General features: G+C 48.4%; 1 protein-coding gene across 7 annotated transcripts in view; it reads left to right on the plus strand.

The window, feature by feature from the left end:
* The window catches only part of CRACR2A (calcium release activated channel regulator 2A), a 196,594-nt gene that overhangs the window by 67,747 nt on the left and 105,679 nt on the right, over window positions 1–23,168 (plus strand). For 4 of the 7 annotated variants that reach the window (XR_006604273.1, XM_045071733.1, XM_004778290.3 and 1 more), the window contains one exon: window positions 14,847–15,124. The gene's annotated coding sequence lies outside the window, so the exon portion shown is untranslated. Of the gene's footprint in view, window positions 1–14,846; window positions 15,125–17,907; window positions 17,972–23,168 lie in introns of all 7 variants that reach the window. The other 3 variants (XM_004778289.3, XM_004778292.3, XM_004778291.3) reach the window with 3 other exon arrangements.

The raw sequence follows: 23,168 nt of genomic DNA on the forward strand, positions 1-23,168 counted from the left end.
GGCTCCCCCATGCTCATAGAGGCAGCGCGAAGCAGGGAGGTCACCAGATGGACATAACGAGAGATGAGAGCTAGTCAGCCTGATAATATCTCACGCAATCCATTCGCTTTTGAGAGGGAGAGGAAGCGTGTTCACCACGATGCCCCTGGCAGGACATGTGGGACAGACCAGTCATTCTCACGACAGCCAGTACACATCCAGCGACAGACACGGGTTTCCTGGCTTAAGTCTTGCTGCAGCCCAGTTGCTCTGCTGTCATTCCCATTTTATAGAAAAATTAACTGAGGAACAGAGAGGCGAAGTGTCATGCCCAGGATCACACAGCCAGGAAGTGGTAGAGGCAGCATTGGAACGGTGTGGCTGTTCCAGAGCCTGGCCCTTCAGCATCTCACGACACTGGCCCTCCACTCACCACCAGCATCGGGATAGAGGGGATCCCTCTGTCCCCTTCCAGGACTCAGCATGGAAGATTTTGACTCCTTGTTTCCCCTTAAGAGCTGCTCCCAATGGTCCCCAGAGCCTGACTTTATCTGGATTACAGGACAGCTGTGGTTGAAGGCGGAGTGAGTTGGGGTGGGGGAAGGAAGGATTCTGTGGGCTTGTACCCTGCTCAGGGGCTCCTGGCCCCCGGTTTCTAGGTTCTAGGCCTGGTAACCAGACCAGGTGCCTGGGGACGCAAGGACTCGGTTAGACACTGGAAGAGCCTCTTGAAGGCCCATTTGGGACTGGGGTCCTCAAGGCCTTCTCTGCCTGGGGTGACCCGAGGGGTCCCCATCTGATGGGCAAAGTGACATTCAGGGGCCTCTCATAGCTTGAGGAGTATAGGATTTCTGCTGTGACAGATTCTTGTGGAGACGATGTATTCCCTTGTTGGTTTGTTTTGGCTCCCAGTCCCGGTTGTCTCAAAATGTCAGGGAGGCTCTTTCTTCCCTGGCCTGCTTGTTGACCCATGCTGGAGGGGGTGGCAGAGGGAGGCATTTACGGGGGCAGCATCTAAGCACTGGCCAGAGCCTGACCCTGGATGATGCTCCCAGGCACATATAGGAGATGAAGGAAAGTAGGAGCAGCCAGGCTTCCCACGTGGTTCAGGTTCAGGTTCGCTATGCTCTGCATCACCGAACTTGTGCTAAAGACCCTTTATTCGTGGAACAGAGCTGCCCCACCCTGGTGGCTGGGTCTGAGAAACTGTGGGAGGAAAGAACTGTTCCTTTTGTGAGGGAGCTCCCTGAGGTCTGGCCGGCTTGCTTCAGCACCCAGCTCTGGCTACTGGTGCTCCCTGGGTTTGTGCAATTCTTGGCCCTACTGGGCTCTGAGGAAAGGTGAGAAGGCAGAGCTTAGCATGAGGCTGGGGTATACCTGCCCCAGTGTGCTGCCCTCCTCCCGAGGGGCAGGGGGCCTGCATTTGCCTTTCTGGCTGAGCAGCTTCTTTAACTAACCCCCCCCCCTTTTTTAAAAAACTCACAGCAGTACTGGGGAAGTATGAGGCTGGCTATAGGGGCTCAATTATCAGGGAAGACAAGAAGAAAATCTCTCATTAGCTGGGCGATTGGTTTATTTTCACTTTATTTGTTTTAGAGGTTGCTCCGTGTTGAGTTCCGGGATTTGCAGCTGGCCTAGGTACACGGACGGAGCTCTGCCACGTTGAATCCACATAACCCCACACCTGCACCCAGAGGGAAGGGGAGGAAAACTGACTTCTTGGAGCCCCACCCTGAACAAACACGGAGATTCAGGGTAGTCTCTTGCCCCTGCAGTGGGAGGCTGGGTGCATAGAAATGCATCAGGCATGGCTAAGAGCTGGGCACAAGTGAACCTGTTCAAGACTTATTCCAGTCTCATGAGATAGGTACTATTATTACATTCTTCCCATTTTATAGATGAGGAAGCCAAGGCTCTGAGAAGTGGAGTAAAACATGCCCACAGTCATACACTAATAAGAGGCCAGTCTGGGCTTTGAATCCCTGCAGCCTGGCCCCAGGGCCATGGCCTAAACCATTCCTCAGGCTACACCTGTGACTGTGGAGCCCAGAACCAGAAACACGCTGGTTCTGACCCGAACCAACCACATGTCCTCAGCCTGAGTTTTTTTTCTCTTCAGTGAAATGGTACTAGAAACCTGCCAGTCCGTCCTGGGCGAGCTAATGGGCATGGAAGAGCACCATGGGGAAGGCTCTCATGGTCCCTGCGGTTGGGGTGGCGTTACTCATTGAGAGTTTGGTGTTGAGCTCTATGGGCTGGGACACTTCCCCCTTGTCCATTTCTTGTGGCTTCACAGAACAGGCGGGATTCAAGCCGGACCCAGAAGAGTGGGTCCACTTTGGAAAGGCACAGAGAAAGTGGAGGCTGGAGGTAGGGCCTGGGACAGGACACAAGCACAGGGGTAGAGGCATGTGGGTAGGTGGCAGAAGGACCCTGCAGGGGTCTGTGTCACCAACTCTCTGTGTTGAGCTTCCAGCAGAACTCCGCACCCCATTGCTGCCGCTGGGGCTTTTAATGACAGCTGGGAAATGTTACTGGGCCCCGGTGTGCGGCCAGGCCTAGACCACAGGACATTTGCTTCAGCAGCACCCTGAGGCACAAGGCCAGCCCTTTATTCTCTGGAATGGCAGGACCAGGCTGGCATGCTTGTCTGTGGACATCAGAGAGGTCATGGCCAAGGAGGTCAGAGACACTGGCTGGAGGGGCTACTTGTGCCAGGGTGTGTTTTTTTTTTGCGAGGAAGGCGGAAATGGGGTGTCAAAGCTACCCTGTTTATTACCTGAGCATGACTGAAAGTTAGGGGCATCCTTCCCAAAGGCAGGGGTTCTCTCTGAATAAGACAGCGGCACTGCTATGCCCAGAGAACCTGGCGGGAAAGGGGAGGAGATCCTTGGAAGTTACCTTTGTTTTATCTGAATTATGGCCAAAAATAACCATCAGGGAGATACTGTTAGGAAAGACAAACTATTCTGCCTAAGAATCTTAGATCTTTCTCCGATGCCACGGTCCGTGGTAGATGTGGGGTTTCAGGGCTTCTGGGAGCTTGTATTACACAGATGTCCTGGATAAGGATCAGCTCCACGTGATGGAGGCGGTAGCCTTTGGGTTGGTGTCTGGGTGCACGGACACTGTCTTCCCTCAGAATCCCCCAGAGAGAAGCTGACCCCCAGCTCTCCTTTATATTACTTCTGTTTTAATGTCTTCAGTGGGCTGAGAGATGAATTTTAGGGTACTGCCTTATTTATTTTTTAGGAGAGAGAGAGAGAGAGCACATGAGCGGGAAGGGGAAGGGGGAGAAGGAGAGAGCATCTCAAGCAGGCTCCACCCATAGACGGAATCTGACCAGGGGCTCCATCCCATGACCCTGAGACCGTGACTTGAGTGGAATCCAAGAGTCGGATGCTTAAGCCACTGAGCCAGCCAGGCACTGCTCTTTTTGAATTTTTTTGTGATAACTCAGTCTTTTTTTTCAATGGAGTAAAACATACAGAATACGAAGTTGACAGTTTGAACCACGTTCACGTGTGCAGTTCGGTGGCGTTAGGAGCACTCGCCGTGCTGTGCAGCCACCACCACCACCAGACCTTTCTTCATCTTCCCAGCTGTTGGGGTTTGGTATTCACCCTGACCCCTGCGAGTTCCATAGTCTCACTCTGTCTCAGCTTCCTTTCTCGCAGTGGCCTAGCCGTCAGATGCCCCTCCACAGGGGCCATCTTTATGCTGAGGTTCCTTGTTACTTTCTGGTTTTTTGAGTTTGTGCTGGCTTTTGTTTTCAGTTTCTGCTTCCGTCACACGAGCTTCTGTGAGTCTCCCCTCTTCGGGCCTGGATTCTGTGCTGAGCACTTTAGAGCACCTTGTATATTCCTCCCGCCAATCCTGCATGGTAGTTATTATCATGCACCCCCTCAAGGTGAAGAAGGGACTCGGAGATGCAGCATCCCACCGCCGTGGGAATGTCGGAGGCAGACCTTGACGCTGGCCTCTCTGACCTTCCTTCTTTGCCTAAGGTGGGAATGTCACTGTCTAGAATCGAGCACAGCCAGCCCTGCATCACACGTTGGTGTTGACTCTAAAGGTTTCTAGAATCTGCATAGATTTGGGTATGTATTACATAAACCATCTTCTATTAGGATTCTTAACTGGAGCCATTAGCCAAAAAGGATTTGCTTGAAAATAACTTAATTATATACCATAGATAAACTGCTAATGGAATTTACCAAACTGCTAAATTAAGCTTTTCAACTAATTACACACATACTATGAAGTGTGAGGTTAGCTTTGACCGTGAGTCCTTCCCCCAGCAGGAAGATGGTGAGTCCCCTCGGGAGGCAGGCCCTTGGTCACCCTGTCAATTCTTATTCTTACTCATGATGGGTTGTGCTTTTCTGTCCCCTTCTGGTGTCCTGTTGTAGCTTGACTCTGTGTTTACTCACGACAAAGTAATGTATCCCTACGGCCATGATTGTCCTAACTGCAAATATACTAGAATTTGTTTCCCATTTCTGCAGCAGACATTCTTTCTAGAACTTTTATCTTATGCAGTGGGTCTCTGGCGTACATCATCCCCCTCCTTAGACTAGGCCTACCCTTGCTGTGTTGCCCCCCTACTCAGATTTCTGGGGTTTGTCTTTGCTGGGGGCTCCGGGTTCTGGGTTTCTCCAGTCCTGTCAGCTGGAAAAGCAGGAAGGTGTCCAGTAAGCCTTTCACCTGGTCCCTATGCAGAAGATCATTTCTGAGTGGTTACCGTGTGCCAGGCACTGCTTCTAATTGAGGACTCAGCATCCCCATTCTACAGATGAGGGAACTGAGGCTCAGAGAGCTTAAACACCTTATCTGAGTTCACACATCTAGTTCTGGTGTAGACACTCCATCACTGACACCCCCTCCCCCCACCCCTGCTGCTGCTGATCCTTCTGCCCCAAACTGGCTTCCTACAAAGTCTAACCCTTTGGGCTGTGGGGTTTGCTGAGTAACAGAGCTCTGCTGACATACCTGTAACAGGGGAACAGAGTTCCCTGACTTCACACTAGGTAAGCTGCTGCAGGCACAGGTCGGTCAGAAGTAGCGGGGTGGGGCAGGCCAGCTAAAAAGTCTGTTCTAGAACTTCCTTTCAAGGAAAGCCATTTTAATGTACTGGACCACAGCTCAAATCAGAAACAAAGACGCAAAAACGAACTGCTAAGGGAAATGAATGTTAATCAGAGAAGTTACTAGGCCTCCATTATGTAATCACACACTGCAAACTAAAAATATTTTTTTTAAACACACAAGCCCTATTTGCTGGAGTTAGAAATAGAATAAAGAACTCTAATTTGTTCTGAATAACAATCATGTTATACCACATACCACATCTGAATTTTCGGATACACTTTAGGGGCTCCATCAATATGGTTTTTCTGAATATTAATGCCATTCCCACCACCCCCCACCAGACCCCAAAACCTCAACCAAATGGATCAGCAGATAAGGACTGAGCACCTACTGTATGCCTGTGTGCAGCATGTCATGAGGGGAGGAGGAACAGAAGCCCTGGTGCTTGTTTGGACAGCACAGTGCCTGTTAGCCAGAGAGTGGGACAGAGTGTATCTGTGCTCTAGAAGGAAATGGGCTCTGGAGAAGGCATCACAGTGGATGCGAGAACGGAGCTGGGCCTTCAAGCACGGTCCACAGATAGAGGGTCCCCAGGAGTCCTGCGAGAAATCTTCTGTGAGGGTCCTTCTGTTCACTTTCACAGTGTCTGAGGGCCCTTCTGCATTCAAATTAACCCCCCGAAGTGTTGTCCACGCCATAAGCCATGCCTTAACCCTACCAATATTTTTAAGGGCTACCTTGTCATCCTTCTTCTGATCATCACTGACTCAGTTTACCTTCTAAAAGATGTGGGAACCAGGACCCTCTGATCCTTCCTCTTTCACATAGACAGGGCTGCTGTATGCAGAACTGAACACAGCCAGCCCTGCCTGGCCTCTTATGTGTCTATGCTTGGAGGTTTCTAGAATCTGCACGGATGTGGGGGTGGTGTATGGACCATGCTCCGTGAGAATGGAGATGTGTTCGGCCCCCTGCAGAAGGTTCTGTAGGGCTATAATGTGGAAGCAGGCAGGGCCACCCACACAATCTCACTCTCTTCATATGAAGTGACCCACCAGGAAAGTGAACCAAAGCAGACTGAGGAGAGACCTGGGGGATCACTCTTTTAACTGTAGCCCCACTACTGAATTCTCTCACGTCTGCTGCCTGATTTCTTTTCAGCCCTGGTCATAGGACCACAGCTCCTCACATCTGAGATCCTTTCTGCCCCTGCCTGCCTAGGTCCCCACGACTGGTTCTCACTCCATGCAGCTGAGCCCTGCTCTGTCAGGGCTAGGCTGTCCCAGACGCCCTTTAGAAAGAGATGCTAACTAGCCCAGTTGATGCTCATGGCTGACTGCCTTGCCTCCCCCAGGGAGCAAACTTGCCCACTCCCCTGCTCCATGCAGTTAGCTCAGAAAGTTCAGGCTGATTGGGCCAAATTCAGGCTCCTGAGCATGCTTTCTTTTTTAGCCTAAGACACAAGTTGAGTGACAAAGCCCTGCCTCGTGTCCCCTGCCTTGTCCTAGCTAAATGCCCATCTGATGCAGCTATCTTGGGACCTGGTTCTCCAGGAGCTCGAGCAGGTGGACAGACAGGCCAGAAAGCAGGGCAGTCGGCAGCAAGTCCATGGCCCTTGTTCACTGTGGTCCCCAGTCTCCTCATCATATCTCTGCAGCATGTCACAACGATGGGCTGAAGCAGTGGCCATGTGACAGCACTTTACAAAGATAAAACCTTTTGAATGGAGGCTGCTGATGCTTTCTGCAGTCAAGCAGTCTTCATCAGCTGACCAGGCTGGGCTGAATTAGCTGTTAGCTTCGTAGATCATTAAAATAAGTCCATCGGTCATTAAAATAAGGGCTCAGTGCCTTTTATCAATAGGGTGAGCTGCCCAGCCTTGTTGGTGGGGGGAGGGATGGAGGCTTGGCCAGTGACCCGAGACCCGGCAAGACTCTCAGGCAGAAGTGGGAAGTGTCCTCCCACTTAACGAGACAGGTGCCACATCTTTTAGGCTGAGTGACACCCCGGGGAGCCGGGGTTCTGCTTCATCTGAAACAGCATGGAGAATGTCCCACGAGTCGAGTGTGAATTGGAGTCTTTGTCATCTTTAAGAAACAATCCTCAGTGGGTCCTGACATTCACAGCTTCTGCCGGCCCCAATATTTGCCCAGGGGTGTGGGGGGCAGAGGTAACCATGGAGAAGGAAGCTTGGAGGATGAAGGATATTGGTGAACGCAGGTAATTGTGGTCAGTTACCTGTCAGCTTCACTTGGTGTGGACTCAAGTCAACTCATTCACTGAGCCGTCCCAGGCCACTGGGCTAGGAGCTGGGACTTGGACTCTCCTCCTTAGCTTAGAGGTGAGGACCCCAGAAGCAAAGCCACTTGCTCAAGATCAGCAGGGTCGTAAGAGTAGAATCAGAGTTCAGAGAAGCTGCTTGGACAGTAAGTCCCCTGCTCCTAGCAGGGGAAGGCCAGCACCCTGGTGATGTTCCCTTGGGCTGACAAGCTCTTTGGACTCTGCTTTTAAGTCTTCACAGCAGAGCAGTGAGGTGAGTACATGCATGTTAAATGAAACGATGACTGTGGAAACACTTAGTAAATGGTAAAATGCTCTACAGATAGGATATAATTATTGTCTCCAATTTACAGGGGAGGAAAATAAAATCAGAGCAGTTCGGTGACTTGCCTAAGGACACATGGGAACAGATGACAGAGTAAGGATGCCAACCTGGGTCTTAGGACTTCGGGACTGGTGTTTGTTTCTTTGACACCGTCAAAGGAAGACTGGTTCTGGATTTATCTGTCCCTTCCTTGGTTTTGTTGCCCCTCCCTGCAGCCCCCTCCCTCCATACCCACCAACTGTTGCCAAATGAAAATTAGGCAAAGAACCTCAAGGGGTCCAGGCTAATTTTTCCTAGCTGCCTTTTCTCTTCTTTAGAAGACCTTATGAAACGGGGTGATGTCAGGGGTGGAGTGAGGGATTGTGTCTCTCCGCATGAGGACTGGGGTGCAGAAGCAGCTCTAGAGAGGTCGTCCGTGTGCCGCTCACTCTCCCTCATTGGCAGAAGAGCCCAGGGATAGTGGGTGACATGAACCATTTTGCCCTACAGATGAGCCAGCACGCTTGTTACAACCTCATAAAACTGTCAACACACATTACTTTAAAATTGTGAGTTAAACGGAAATCCAGGGTGTATATATGCCTGGAACGTGTGGGTACACATGCGGTATTTCAAAAACACGGACATGCTAGATGATGTGTTTGAACAGTCTTGGGCTCGAGACTGAAAAGATAACAAGACAGGTCCTAAGCATCCTCTCCGCGGTACGGAGCCCTTGACTCTGGTACGCTGCCGCCACCCATCTCACGCCCAGGCAGAGGCCGACGTTCTCCGTCACTAACAGTGTCTTCCTTACCTGTTTAATTACTGCTTTCGGAAGAGGTAGGAAATTAGGATTTATCTGACATCTTCCAGATGCAGAAGCTGTGTTGGGAGCATCTGTGTGCATGTGCTCATTTATTCCTTACAACAACCTCGCCTAACTGGTGTTATTGTATGAATTTTTAAGAGGAAGATTCACGTTTCCCAGGTAGTAAGACATGAGACAGCAAGAGATGAGCACAAGCACGTCTGACTCCAGATCTGCGTGCTTTCACCGGTGGACTGAGAAAGCCCATTTTCATTTTCTTTGTTCTTCACTCCTTGTGTCATCTCATATCTTCCGCTTAGACTCTCTTCCCTTCTGTCAGAAATACACCTTTTAAAAATGTCCTTTCATGAGCGTCTGCTTGTGGCAGACTAGAGTTTTGTCCATGGATAATGCCTTCCTTTCTCTTATCCTTTTTCTTTGATTATTTTCTTTCTTATCTTTAAGTCATCTCTACACCCAATATGGGGCTTGAACTCACAACCCCAAGATCCAGAGTTGCATGTTCTACTGACGGAGACAGCCAGGCGCTACCGTTTCTCTTATTCATAAAGAATGTTTCCTTCAGGCACAGAGTTTTCAGATGATGGTTTTACTGTCTTTCAGCATGTTGAGTATTTGACCCCCATCTTTTGGCTTGTAATCATTGCAGGGTAACTTGTCTCTTTTTCTGGCTGTTTTTTTTTAAATAAAAAAATATTTTTTTAATCTATTTGAGTGGGGGAGTACAGAAAGAGGGGAGCAGCAGAGGGGTGGGAGAGAGATGGGGAAAGAATCTCAAGCAGACTCCCCACTGAGCACAGAGCCCGACGTGGGACTCGATCTTAAGACCCTGACATCATGACCTGAGCCAGAACTGAGAGTCAGATGCTTAACTGATTGAGCTACCCAGGAACCCCCTCCTTGGCTGTTTTTAAGATAGTCTTTTTGTTTTTGGTGTTCTGCAGTCTCGTTGACATATAACCGTGGGGATTTCCTTTTATTTATTCTTCTTGAGATTCATTGGCATTTTTGAATATGTGTATTGGTATCTTTCCTCCATTTTAATATTTATTAAAATAATGAAAATATTAATATTTGAGAGAGAATGTGCCTCTGGGTGTGAGCGAGGGCAGGGGCAGAGGGAGAGGAAGAAAGAATCTTAAGTGGTCTCCCCACTGAGCATGGAGCCCGACGCGGGGCTCGATCTCACGACCCTGAGATCATGACCTGAACCAAATTCAGATGCTTAACCAACTGAGCCAGCCTTGTGCCCTATTTTTCCTCCCTTACAGAACATTTGTAGCCATTATCTGTTTAAATGCTTTCTCTCTCTCTTCCCTTTCTAGGATTCCAAATAGACACCTGCTAGCTTCCATTTTCATGTCTTTTAAGCTCTCTTTCCTATTTTTCTGAGTCTTTGTCTTTCTCTATGGCATTTTGATTATTTTATTTTTTTAAGATTTTATTTATTTATTTGATAGAGAAAGATCATAAGTAGGCAAAGAGGTATGCAGAGAGAGAGGAGGAAGCAGTCTCTCTGCTGAGCAGAGTGCCCAATGCAGGGCTTGATCCCAGGACCTTGAGAGGCTTTAACCCACTGAGCCACCCAGGTGCCCTTGATTAGTTTATTTTGACCTAATTCCCAGCTCACTACTTCTTTCTCAGACTGTATCTAATGTGCTATTAAGTCTGTTCACAGATTGTAACTTCAGTTGTTTAATTTTTATTTTTAAAAATTCCCTTTGGTCCATTTTTTTTTCAAGTCTTGATTATTTCTCATGATTCATTGTTGTTGTTGTTGTTCCTTGTACATATTTACAGGCTTGTCTTTAATTTCTTCAATGATATTGCAGTCATTATTATAGTCAGAACCTGGATATTTCATTATCTGAAGGAGTCCCTGGCCTCTGAATTCCTTCCTTTCTTGCCAGCTCATGAATGCTGCTAGAAACATTTTAAAAAATATATTTTTTTTTGTACAAGATTTTTTTGGTTGTTTTGAGTTGGAGGGTCAAAGTACTTAGCCATAATGTTAGAAATAGAAGTCTAGCATATTTATTTAAAATTGACATGTGGAACGTAAGGAACAGTGCAGAAGACCATAGGGGAAGGGAAGGTAAACTGAATGGGGAGGAAATCAGAGAAGGAAACGAACCATGAGAGACTCTGGACTCTGAGAACGAAACTGAGGGTTACAGAGGGGAGGGGGTTGGGGGATGGGCTAACTGGGTGATGGGCATTAAGGAGGCAAGTGTGGTGATGAGCATTGAATGTTATAGACAACTAATGAATCGTTGAATACTACATCAAAAACTTATGATGTACTATATGCTGGCTAAATGAACATAATAAAAAAATAAAATAAAATTGACAAAATTATGAGTGGAAAAAGTAATCCAGTGGAGGTTGGCCTTTGGGACTTAGAGTTGTCCATACTGTACTGAATGTGTTTTATGAACTGAATGTGGTGAACAGTGAATGCACGCCTTAACGAGAAGCCAGTTAGCGTGTCTGCCCAGTGCAGGGGCAGAGTGATGGAAGCTTGTTCTCCTCTGGGCCCTACCCCCAGAGGACATGTTCTGGAAGTAGTATGGCCAAACAAGGGAGTCTTCAAGGGAGCTCCTATCTGAGGGATCATTTTATCTCTAAGGGATTAGGGGCGCCCTGAGGAGAGGGCTTGGTAAGACTTGTCTCCTAGTTGCTGCTGAGTTCTAGTTTTGTCTTACCTCTGCTTGGAATTCAGGGGTCTGTGTTACTCCATCCCAGTGGTCTTCTGGATGAATCCAAAATGGATGTAGAGGGAACCATAGAGCCCAAGCTCTAAGGCCTCAACCTCTCCTCCCCATTTACCACACCCAATCCCTCAGTCCTCCTGATCCCACCTACTAAGTGGCTCTAGGATCCATACACCTGAATGTACTCATTGCCAACTTGGAACTATCACTATCACTATCACTATCTCTCATCTGGACCATAGCATTTCCCCAGCTGCTTTCAGTAGGCCCACTCCCTGTCCCTCCTCTCCCTTCCCCATTTCGTTCCCCGACAAGTAGTCAGAGTCATCTTTTAAAAAATACAAATCAGATCATGACTCTCCCAGACTTTTAGGCTAAACATCAGTAATTTCCTCCCACTGTTTGGGTGAAGTCCCAGATCCCTAACCTAGTCCCCAGAGCACTGGTCTTTAACCTCACCTCTGGCCGATCCTTGCCATGTTAAAATTGTACTCTTCGCCTTGATTTCCTTCCATTTCCTGGACTCATGAAAGCTCTTTCTCCCTGCGAGTGTTTGTATCTGCCATTCCTTCTCCCTGGATGTTCTCCATCCTCTTCTTTGGCTCACTCCTGTTCATCTTGGAAGACCGGCCTTAATGTGCCTTGCCTTCCCTCATCTTCTCCCCATGCTCCTATGGGGAGGATATCCCTTCGCGTCTTCATCAAAGCACTTAGTTCAGTTGTGATTCCATGATTATTTTTGTAATTTCTCTTCTTTGTCTTCCTCCACCATCTGGTGGGGGTCGGATTCATGCACGTCCTGCTCATCTCTGTATCTCTAACACACAGCACAAAGCCCGACATGTGGTAGTTATTGCCCATCTAGAGAATTAATCTGTGAATGGATCTGGTTTCTGTCTCCTTTGCTCCCCTGACACTGCCCTTACTGAGTTCACCTGCGACCTCCTCATTACTAAAGCCAGTGTTTCTTCTCAGTCTTGAGATGTGAGACTTCCCATTTGGAACCATTGCCAACCCTCTATCTTTAAACATCCTCCAACTTTCCTTATCCTTGGATTTTGAGGCAGCATTCTTTCCTTCGTTTTTAGCTACCCCTCTAAGCTCTGCCTCTGAGTCTCCTTTGCTCTCTTGCTCTGTATCCCTTAAATGTTCGTGTTGGAGTACCCAGGAGGCCCAGTTGGTTAAGCATCCAACTCTTGATTTTGACTTAAGTCATGATCTGGGGTCATGGAATAAAGCCCCACATTGGGCTCTGCACTGGGTGTGGAGTCTTTCTCTCTCCCTCTGCTCCACTCACCCTTACCCTCCCCTACAGTTTTTGCACATAGTATGCACTCTCTCCCCCTTCAAAGAAAAAAAGAAAATTAGTGTCTTGCATAAATCAAGCCTTCATTTTTTCCTTCCTAGACAATCTGTGATCAGCCTTAGCTTTATCTTGCCTTCAAGCATCACATTTATGCTGGTGAACCCCAAACCCATATGACCAGTCCAGACTCCGCCCCTGAGCACCAGATCCTTCTTCGGCATTGCATTTTGAAATACCTTCTTCCTGATGTCTCACAGACATCTCAGTCTTCACATTTTACAAATGGACATTTTTTAATCTTTCCTGCCCAACATGTTCCTCCTCCATTATTTCTAACCTGGCTAAATAGTTTCCCCACCAACCTAACTTTTGAGGCTAAAAGCCACAGAGGCATCCTGGGTACCTCTGCCAGCTGCACATCCCACGCCCTGCTATTATCCCAGCCCATCTCTTGTAACCCTGTTCCTCGTCACTCTGCCATCTGCTTAGTGCTGCCCCTGTTCTTGCTTGTATCACCTCTTAGCTGGGCTCCCTCCTGGCCTCTTCTCCTGCAGTCCATTCCCAACACCAGGGCCAGAGATCTTGTCTCAAAGCACAGAGCTTGATCATGCTGCTTCCCTGACTCACCCCCCATGTGTCTCCGAAGCACCTGTACAGGGAAGCCTGAGTTCCTTAGGCTGATATGGAAGGTTCTTCCACACCCCAACCCCATCTTTCTTGCTGGCTTTGCTTCTCTTCCCACCATTCATCTCCCTCTGAATATGCCATCCTTTCTCATCATGTGTGTACGGTGTCGAGCATGGGCTCCCCAACGTTATGGAGCTTCCAGAATCACATGGAAGCTCATTAAAACACCACATGCTGGGTCTTAACCACAGAGGTTCTGATTCCGCAAGTCCGAAATGAGGCTCAAGATCTGAATTTGTCCCAGGTCCCAGGAACCGCTGGTGCTGTTGTTCTGGTGGTGACCACTGTGAGAAGCACTGGTGCAGATGGTTCAAGAGTGTGAGTCCTTCCACCGGGATCAAATCCTGCCCCAGCCACTCACTTCCTGTGTCACTTAACCTCTCTAAGCCTCAGTGTACTTTTCCATAATGAGGCGAATAGTATGAGCTACCTCATCAGCTTTGGTGGAGGCCTGAATGTGTTAATCCTCAGAAAGCCCGAGAAACAGTGCCTGGTTTGTTATAAGCGCTCAGGAAATGCTTGCTGCTGCCATTATCATTTATCTTCATATCCTTGGTGGTGAAGGTCTGCAGCTCACAACCTTCTGCTCTTCCCCAGAGAATGAGTTTGTTTTCCAAGGTGATTTTGCTAGCACTCCCAACCCCCCACTTTCCTGATGCGTGCCCAGGCCGGGACGCACCTCCCATTGAGGCACTTGCCGCTGGCGCTCACCTACCTCCTGGCCAGGAGTGGGTCTCCCCCACCATGCGCTCTCCGGGGCTTCATTTGTGAGGATGACGTCCCTGTCTGGTACATCACAGGGACTCAAAAATATTTAATGGATTCAGTGACCAAATTGGCATATACTGTAGAACTGAACACTGTGCTGACAAGGCAGTGACACGGGTCAAGTCCAGGGAGAGGACTGGACACTCAGAAAAGGTGGAGAGAATGTGGAAAGTGCGGGAGGTTGTAGTCAGGATTACGAGATTATGCTTCAGGAATATGGACCCATGATTTTGGGAACATCTGGATGCACATCATTTAGGATAATCTTAGCTCTCAGCAGTCAAAACACAGCCCCAAAACTCAACTCAGTGAATGTCAACAGCGAGGATATGTATTACGTGTATAGTGAGAAGTCTGGAGGAAGGGGGGCACCGGGGCTGTTCAGCTGAGTGGTTCAGCGATGTCCTCAAGGTCCCCTGAGCTCTTTCTTCCCCTGCTCTTCCCTTATGCTTCCCCATCATGGGCACGAAGTGCCTGGGCAAAGACAACATCCAGCAGAGGAAGATTTCCTGCCTCTCTCTTTTTCATAGCCCAGAAAACCATTTCATGTGTCAATGACCAGAGGGGGTGGGCACCCCCTACTTGTTCATGGGTCAGGGGCCTGCATTTGTAGGACGGCATAGGGCCCATGGGCTGGGCATACAGGCACCTGCTGTGAGTGGTAACACCATGAGAGTTGTGTTGGAAAGGAACAAGGGAGAAATGGATGTTGCTTAAGCACAGTGTCTGCTACAAAACCAGATCCAAATCCCAGCTGGAAATTTATTTGAAAAGCAACAGGATATAAATTAAATGACTTCAAAGGCCTTTTCTACTCTGAATATCTGTAATGAATTATTTGAAGTCAGAGCGAGGAGACCTTTCCCCTGTCTGTTCCATCTGCAGTTCATGCCCGGACCACAGCTGTCCCTCAGGAGCTTGGCCTGGAGCCCAAGTCAAGTCATCGGGCTGCTGGTCAGGGGTGGAGTGGCCTTGACTTACAGCTTTTCCTCATGAGCCCTGCCTGGGTGTCCACCTGGCAGTCAGCACGACCACGTCTCTTCCTCCTGGAGCAGCTGTCCGACCCAGAGGCCTGGACTTCAGAGAGATCTCCAGGAGCATTCAAGCCTGGACTGCTGCCTCCCGAACCCCAGGTGTGTGACGGGCCACCCAGCTTGCTTGCGGTAAGAATCAGAGGTTCCTTGAGCCAGGTGTGGTGGGTACCTGCGAGAAGGCAGGGCCAAATAAGCAAAGGTTCTGCATGATGATGCAGTATTTCTGCTGGGTGGGGGGGTGTCTCTGATTTTCTGGAGCCCCTCTTAAAAACTCTTGTAGTCTGCCCTGCCAACCTACCTGGATTTTGAGTTTCCTGCATGTCTGGTTTGTGGAGAACTGTAGAATAGGGTCTGAACATGTGAAGGGGGCTGAGAAGAAACTGGTGGGAGAGTCTTTGACCAGGGGTAGCAGACAATGATCATGGACAGCAGTGGGTATCCACAATGGGCAAGGAGTTTGGTCTCAGCAAGGAACGGGGTGATAACTTCTAGAAATTGACTACTAGCCTGACATCCCGCTGCTTTCCCAGGTCTTCCAGACACACCTATCAGGAGCAGCTAAAATGAAACACAGTAGAAGATTGAGGCCAGATGGCCATCCAGTGGGAATTTAGTTAGGGGTGACATCTGTGGCATCGGCCGGAGGATGAGCTCATTCTTCTTTGGCCACATGAAATATGTTGTATTACATGTATTTTATATATATATATATATACATATATATATGTATATATGTATATATATAGTGTATGTGTGTATGTATTTGTGTGTATTATACGTTTCATGTGTGTCTTAAATCTGCCATCACATTCTCAACTCCCCAAGGGCAGTCATGGACCATTTTCTCTCTCCTAAGTTCCTTACAAGGTCAGTGCTCTGTAATGATTGACTGGCTGAGTTTTTACTGCATAGCTACATGATTGAACTCCATCAGTCCAGGTCCCAGAGTTTTCATCCTTTGGGTCAGAGTTGCCCTCTGTGCCCTCCCAACCACCTCCCAATCACCTCTGCCAGTGAGCTGGCTGGAGCTATTCAATTCCCATGGCAGCCGTAACAAAGTATCACAAACGATTAAAAATGGAAGAAATTGATCGTCTCCCCCTTCTGGAGGATTCAAGTCCAGAGTCCAGGTGTTGTTAAGGCCATGCTCCCTCCCCAGTCTTGTAGGGGAATCCTTCCTTGCCTCTTCCCACTTTCTGGGGGTCTTTCAGCCATCTTCAGCATTTCGTGCCTTGTGGCCACGTAAGCCATGCTCTGCCTTCATCATCACATGGCTTTCTCCCTCTGTATCTTTATCTTCACATGACTTTTTAAATATTTTATTCATTCATTTGATAGGGAGAGAGAGATTGAGAACATAAGCAGGGAGAGCGACAGGCAAAAGAGAGCGAGCAGGCTTCATTCCAGGACCCTGGGATCATGACTTGAGCCAAAGGCAAACGCTTAACCAACTGAGCCACCCAGGCGGCCCCCACATGACTGCCTTCTTATTGGATTAGGGGCCTACCACACTCCAATATGACCTCATCTTAGCTAGTGACATCTGCAATGTCTGTTTCCAAATGAGCTCCCATTTGAGGTCCTGGGGTGAGGACTTCACCAGGTCTTTATTGGAGATCGCCATAAAAAAAAAAAAAAAAAAAAAAAAAAAACCCAGAACACTAAGTGAGCTCATTCAGGGTGGCAAGACAAGCACATACAGAAGGCATGAATATTGAGTGTCCCTTGGTACTAAGCACGTGTCCTCTGTTCTCTCTCCTCTGACATTCTCCAGGGGAGTCTGTGTGACCTGGGGCCTGGCTGGACACACTGGGATACTGTGCTCCAGGGGACGCATTCCATATTCCTATCACTCTCCCTTTTTATAGGACAAATTGGGGAGAGGTCCCAATGGAGGGGAAAAACCAGACCATTTGGGTTCCAGGCAGCCTTAACTATCAAGGGAAGTGGGGGAGCCCCACCTCACCCTGAGAGAAGATGTATCCCTTTCCTGTGGAGAGGAGGAGCTTCTGGATCCAACCATCTCATTGCCGGGCCATTCACAGGGAATCCCAAATAACAGACGTTCAACAACTGGGTTGTTTCCAGACCTAGGAGAACTCGTTCCCTTTGCTAACAGCTGCTCCTTCCTCAATTTAGGGCCCATCAGTACAGAAGTTATAAACCAGAGGTCCGCAGGCCTTTCCATGTGTAGCCTGAGGATGTCCTTTGTTCACAGCGGCTGGTGTATTTTTTTTTACACGGTATTTTTATATCCTTTTATGAACAGGCAATATGTTTACATAGTTCAAAGACAGAATCATTCCAGGAAGATATCTAGTGAAATCTTATCTTGGGCTGTATTTGCCTTCCCTTCCCCCTCCTGGGACAGTAATCAGCTTAATTAGTTTTATACATCCTTCTAGAGTTTCATTTTGCAAATACAAGTCAGTATAAATATACCTGATACCTCTACCCTGTTTTTTCCTATGATACACTTTTTAAAACTTTGCTTTTTTTTTTTTTTAACCGCCACTTAGTTTATCTTGGCACTCCTTTCCTGTGAGTATGTTGAGTGTTTTCTGATTTTTTCTTTTTTTTTCTGATGGGGGCATAGTGCTCCATTGTAGGGATGTACCCTGATTAATTCAATCAAGCCCCTACTGATGGACACAGGTCATCATTTTCAGTCATTTGGCGTTTATTATAGGTAATGGTGAAGTGAGTAAGCCCATCATTCCAGCCCCTGACTAAATGTGTATAATGCTGAAAAATTCCGAACTATCTTTGAATTATCAAAAGGACTGGAAACAGTGGGTTCTAATAACCATGGGTATGGACTGATTGGCTGCTGTCTGTAAGGATCCCTGACATTGGGACTAGCCTGTTCCCATCTAATGTTGCCCCACCCTCCCCCGACTTCTGTCTTCTAGAAAGTCAGTGTTGACGGCCATCGAGCATCACCACTGTGCAGTCCTTCTAAAAGAAATCACTCAGGTACTCACGTCTCTTCAAACTGGCAAATGAAAGCCAAGGGTGGTCTTTTTCAAGAAGAAAAGGAGAGGGCGGATGTCTGGATGTCTGTGTGGGTGTGATTCTGCTTCATTTGCTCCTGACATGTTGGCTCACCTGTGTGTCCATGCCATTTCGCCGCAGAGTAGAGGGGAAGGAGCTCTGCTCGCTGGTTGTCTTAGCACAGCCTGGGTAGCTGCTTGGACACCTGGAGTGAAAACGAGCTCCACAGTTGTTCTCTTACATGCCCTAGCTCACCAGGACCCCATGAGGATGTGGTGGTCCTATTTGCGTTTCGTAGGCAAGGAAACAGTGCCAGGGTGGAGTCGCTTCACCAGGATTCACAGCACGAGTATTTGATCCCAAGAATTTCTGGCTCTAGAACCTGATGCTTTAGCTGGTATTTCATGCTGCCTCTCAAATTTTAAAAGTGTGACTTAGAGCTATACCTCTCACCTTTTAAGCTTGCCATTGGTGGTGGCATGGTGATGACAACCCTGACAACGGTAAGGGAGCAGCTCTGAAAAGGGGCGAGTTGGGGACATGCCCCAAAGAAAGCTTGTGATGAGAATGCATGTTTGTTCTCCTCACAAAGGTGAGGGCTTGTCCTTTGTGGTCATGCTGTCATCGGCTCCATTGCCCCTTTTGCTCTTCTGGCCCCCTGACATGTACAGAGAGCTGCTTCTGAAGGTGAGGTGGCGTGCCAGATGTGTGAAGTAAGGGGAACGAGCCTCACCCTGGTCCTAGGAGCCTAGTTGGGCCACCTGGTCAGTATGGTGTGGAAACGGCATTAGGGGTCGGGCGAGGGCCTCCATGTGATAGAAGAAAAAAAACTCACAGCAGCGGAGTGAGAAGGTGGGTGGCTTCCAGTCATCTTGAGTCTTTACCATTGCTCGATGAAGGGAGGAAGTGAGGGCCCGGAAGTAGAGACTGTGGGCAGAGATATGGAGCCATCCGCCTGCCCACAGCTCGGGGGGAAGCTGACAGTGGCCACAGCTCTGCAGCCCAGGGGGCCCCTGGTGGGGAGCCTCAGTCAGAGTTGAAAGGCCGCCTGAAGGAAGCCTCCTCTCTCTTTTGCTGCCCCCATCTCAGGTTTCTCCATTCTTGGTGGGGAGGGGGTGCGGTGTGAGTGAGAGGGTGGGTTTACATTTGAGGTGGGGGGATGGGCCGGGAGGGTGTAGTTCATACGTCATTGGCTCTGGCATACATTTATCTATTTATTTGTGAAACTTTTACTTATTTAGAGAGAAAATACATGAGCAGAGGCAGGGGCCAAAAGAGCACGAGAATCTTGGGCAGACTCCATGCTGAGTGGGGGGCTCGATGTGGGGCCCGATGTGGGGCTCCGTCTCAAGACCCCGAGATCACAACCTGAGGCAAAACCAGCAGTCAGCCGCTCAGCTGACTGAGCCACCCAGGCGCCCCTGAATCTGACCTTTGAAGTCACAGGTCAGCAGATGGATCTGCCTGCTGGGGCTTCTTGTCGCAGGGACGCTCCCTTCCTGGCCTTTTGTTGCTGCCCTTGATTTTTCTTCTCCCCTCAGCTTGCATGGGACAGCATCGAAAGTCTCTGTAGTTACCACAGAGCAGCGAGGGGCTTTGCTTTGCTTCACTCTCTCTCTCCGAGCGGGAGGCTGACCAAAGCGGCCTCCTGGCAGAGGGAGTGAGGAAGGAGCCAGTTGTTCTGCATTCAAACACGGGTCCTCCGTGCAGCTGGCGAAATTTTCAAAACGGAGGTGTTGCAATTCAGGCCCCGCGAGCACTAGGGATCTGTTGCTTGTGCATCTACAGATGTGTAATGGAAGACCGGTGTCTTCTGGGTAAAAAGCAGAATTCAGTCTTGAGGGAATACAGATGAGGGCCCTTCCCAAGGCCACAGCTGTGTGTACATCTCTGCTGGTGGCTGTGTGCAGATACGAGAGCAGAACCCCATGTCACGGAGCTTAATGACAAGAACAGGAGCACAATACGCAGTCGACCGGCCTCCTTGGCCTCTTCGTCATTGGAGAAGCAAGGAAGGGTGGCTTTGGTCAGTATTCCTGATGGAGGGTCAGTACTACCCCCAGAAGCCTGCTTATAAACCCATTCAGTGTGCATGGGAATCACCTAGGGATCTTGTTAAAAATGCATCTTCTGATCCAGTAAAGCTAGTTCAAGGCTTAAGATTCTGCATTTCCAAGAGACTCCCAGGGGCTGCTGCAGGCCCAGAGACCACAGTGCTTTGAGTACAGAAGCCCTGTAAATCCGTGGGGTGACTTTGACAAATGCCCTGAGAATTTCCTGTGTGTGGGCTGAGGGTGCCGGTCGTGATTCCAAGTGCAAAACCCAATCAGTGAAGCACTGGCACCTGCCCCACCCCGCAAACTCAACCCAACTAAATAGAAATTATTAATACTTTTCTACATAGTCATACTGAGAAGTTTTCAAGGAAGTGATCCCCAAAGCCCAGTGATTGAAGAACTTGTTTTCAAGGAAGAGAAGCCTCAGCGAAATAAAGTGAAATAAAGACAAAATCTTGAAATGATTAGATAATTTCCCCACTCTGTGTCTTCTCTCTAGATTAGAGCATTTCCAAACATACACTTAACTGACAAGAGTCTCAGTGCAACATGTAGTTACTGCAAAAGCAAGGAGACCACCCACAGATTTGTAACAGGCGATTAGGACTTCATCTAACACACACAGTCGCAGGACGACACGTTATTAAATAAGCAGAGGCATGGGACATGTCACCATGTCAATGACCTACTTTCTAGAAACTGCTTTTAAAATAGATCTGATGTATGTATATGCAATTGTGGGACAATGATGAGAAACGTCTTACAAAAAGTAGACATTACAATGATTTGCTTTGGGGTTGCCTTTCTTGTTCACTCTTAATTCTGATATTCCCCTTTGAGATGTATCAAACATTTTCTTTAAAAAAAAGATTTTATTTATTTGAGAGAGAGGGAGAGCGAGAGACAGAGAGAGAGAGGAGAGAGAGAGAGAGAGTGGAAAAGAGAGAGCATGAGCAGGGGGAAGGGAATGGTCAAGACTGAATGTGTGCCTCCTCCCTCTGGGTGGGATTTCCAGATTGGAGACAATGTTTTCCATGATTCTTCATCACTGCCCTGTCCCGTATTGACATCATCAATTATTGTGACCCTGTATCAAGTTTAACCCATTCACAAGAATAACACACGTCCTTGTTCTATCTACTTTCACGTTAGTAATTTTACCTGACATGTTGTCCATACCTCAATTGGGGCTGTTTCCTCCTTCCTGTCGTCAGATACAAACCGGTAAATGGGTTTGTTATTTCTCCTCCAAATATTTTTTAAAATTTTCTTGTCCTCTGTTTTTTGTTTTGTTTTGTTTTGTTTTAAATTTCTGTGTACTCCTCATATGAAGTGAATAATCTAATCTTATTCATCGTAAGCTGGTTAGGCCTTGACTGCTTCATTAGTGCAACCTGGGAGGGTCACCTCAGGCCACATGGAAGGTGTTTCCAAATCTTCGTTATAGGAACAGGGTTATTCTATAACAGCATGGATCAGAGAGTGTGGAGGTCTCTAAGGTCTCTGACTTTTGTGCAGCATGAAAATACCAGTAGATGGCAGTCTGATCTGTGACTCCATGGAAATAATCCTGGAGGAGAAAGCAGGAAGGTCTGTGTCACTCCTAGTGTCTGCTTGGGTGAGATGTTATGAATCCTCGGGACTTGGAACAGCAGTTCTCCCCAAGCTGGTCCAGAGAAACCAGGTAACTTCAACAAAAAGAAACACAAAAGCCCACAAATACACTTCACGCCTTGACCCCACCCAGGATCATTGGTGACTGAATCTCTGGATTGAGGCCTGGGTGTCTAGAGTCTACAGGTGTCTGCAGAGGAGGGTTGAGAATCACTGTCTCGAGTGGGGTGAACGGTGAAAAGATAGGTCCGCCTCCTAACCTACCAGGCCTACAAATGTGACACTATCAGAAGAAGGGGTTTTGCAGGTGTAATTAAGTCACAGATCTCCAGATGAGATCGTGTTGGGCTGTGCATGGAGCCCTCCATTCAGTGACAAGTGTCCCTATAGACCTTTTGGCCCACAGAGGACAGACACGGAGAAGAGAAGGCCATGTGAGGACAGAGGCACAGACTGTTCTTATGGAACCACCAGAAGCCAGAAGAAGTAAGGACTGATTTCTCCTCAGCACCTTTGGAGAGGCCACAGCACGTGGACACCTAGATTTAGGACTTCCACCCTCCAGAACCATGAAAGAATACATTTCTGCTATTTTAAGACACCTAGTTTTTGAGGATTTGTTATGGCAGCTCTAGAAAACCCAGACACTGCCTGAAGGGCCGATAACATTTGGTAAGACGGAAGAAACATAGGAGGTTTTAAAATTTTTTAATTTTTAATAATTTTTTAAATTAATGTATTTATTTGGGGGGGAGGGGCAAAGGAAGGGGGAGAGAAATCCTCAAGCAGACCCCCTACTGAGCAGGGAACCCAACGCGGGGATGGATCCCAGGACCCTGAGATCATGACCTGAGCTGAAATCAAGAGTTGGCCACTTAATCAACTGTGCCCCCTGGGCTTCCCAGGAGTTTTTAAGAAACGGCAGCAAAATGAGTGAGAGCAAGAAGGCGTGGCTGGAGGGAGGACAGACGGCAGGACGGTGAGAACAGAGAATGGCCTTCTAAGATGAGTAGAACAAATTCTTCAGGGAGCCCATCACAGAATCCCTGGGCATGGCCGATTCCTGTTCCTGAGAAAGATGCCCTCCCCTCTGTGCTGGTCCATCCTACTTGAGGAAATCACCCTTCTGTGCTTCTTAGGAATGCAAAGGGCCCCAGAAGCCCAGGAAGCGAGTCTGCATCTCCTGCATGTGTGGGAGCCGCTGAGGGGTGCTGAGGCAGGAGGGACAGGGCGATGTTTTAGGGGCACCCTCCTACCTGGCCTGGACCCTCACGTTTGGATTCCTATAACTGGTCCCTGAATCCGTTCTGCTCTCACCTCTTCCCGCACCAGCAGTGCCCCCTCTAATGGGGGCTTCACAGGGGAGCAAAGCTGTTGTTTTCCAGTGCTGGAAGTCTGGACGGTATTGCTCCTGCTCCGGGCTGGATCTGCCAAGGTCCTTGACATTGATCCCACTGCAGAGCCCTCAGTGCAGTCATATGACTCCTGAAGAACTCCCAGGGGACCAT

This window comes from Mustela putorius, unplaced genomic scaffold (genome assembly GCF_011764305.1).
Source record: "Mustela putorius furo isolate JIRA1106 unplaced genomic scaffold, ASM1176430v1.1 tig00003988_pilon_pilon_pilon, whole genome shotgun sequence".
NCBI classification, from domain to species: Eukaryota; Metazoa; Chordata; class Mammalia; order Carnivora; family Mustelidae; genus Mustela; species Mustela putorius.